Genomic DNA, 1,454 nt, shown 5'->3' with positions numbered 1-1,454 from the left:
AGACTACCCAGAGCCATGCCTGACACTGACAGCCACCGAACAGGGCTGGAAAGCCCAGAGCAGGTGCTGCCTTCAGGTTACAGCTCAGAGAGCCCTCTGCAGCGGCTGGCTTTAGGGTGCTGAAGGACCTAGGCATGGGGAGTGAAGGCAGGCGCGTCCTGGGCCGGGAAAGCAGCCAGGCCCACGAAGGGACCAGCTTGTGCTCCAGGAAGAGGAAGACTAGTTATGATCAGGCAGGAAGACGCGGGCAGATCAGAGCTTGATACGCCAGGACAGGGCAGAAGGACCACGCTGATGTTATCAGGACGCTGGGGGTTCCTGTGCAGCAGGGCGGTCATCTGATGACAACTTCAAAAGATCCTCCAGGCAGCTGCGTGGGGACTCTGTAGTGGAAGGCCAGGGGCACAGGGAAGCCACGTGGGGGCCTGTTGCCGGCCTGGGCTGGACAGGATGAGGGGGTTGAGGGCAGCGGGGCTGGGAGGAGGATGCCCGGGTGCACTTGGAGGGAGAGGAAGTGGGGCTCGTCAGCAGGCTGGGTGTGTGGGAGTGGGGACGGAAGGAATCGCGGAAGCCCCATTGTTTTCACTCAAGTGAACTGAGTGGGTGGTGGTCTCATTTCCTGAAATGAGAATTCTGGGGGTGGGGGAAGGAGAGGGGATGGTGATGAAAACTTAGCTTGTATCCATGTTAACTTTGAAATTCCCATTGGATACCCCAGTGGGCATGGCAAGAAGACAGGTGGAATTGTTGCGGGGTTGGAGGGAGTGGGCTCTGAGTCCGGCCAAGGATGGACAAAATGATTGAAAAGTCCTTGGTATACAAATGGAATTTCAAACCAGACCCTGGATGAGATCTCCTGGGTGCAAGCTTCATGTGGAGGATACAGGGGCCCAGGCTGAGGTTGGTGTGCAGGGCGAGAGGACAAAATGAGGCTGGGAGAGAAAGTGGTAAGACAGGGGCAACGCTCAGAGGGCGATGAGGTGAGACACAAGCGCAGAGACTTCCCAGAGCCCAGCTCAGCATAGAGTAGGGTGCACCCAGGGCTTCCCACGGCCCAGGCCACCTGCGCCAGAGGACCCTGATCCAAGTCCCTCCAGTCACACTATTCCCTTCCCAGGTTTTTTCATCAAACCAAGAAATCTCTCCACATGCAAGGCAAGACTGCACTTTCTTTGGAAACGTCTTCCCCGCTGTTGCACCGACTAATGCAACTCGCCGGGCTACAGCTCTGCGTGACTTTCTCGCAAAATACAGACTTGAGCTCCAATTGCCCAGGAGGTGTGCCAGGTATTCTGACAAAGCCTCCATCTCCCTGTCCCCACCCTCTATCCCCTCTGGACTGTAAAGTGGGTCATCACCTTACAGCATTGCTCTCCATGAAGTCTGTGGAAGCCCCCAAGGAAGGACCCTCTCCCCTTCTGAAGGCACATTTGCATCACAGCGAGTCATGAACA

This window comes from Macaca mulatta, chromosome 8 (assembly GCF_049350105.2).
Source record: "Macaca mulatta isolate MMU2019108-1 chromosome 8, T2T-MMU8v2.0, whole genome shotgun sequence".
Classification (NCBI taxonomy): Eukaryota; Metazoa; Chordata; class Mammalia; order Primates; family Cercopithecidae; genus Macaca; species Macaca mulatta.
Note: the sequence above shows the minus strand (reverse complement) of the source record.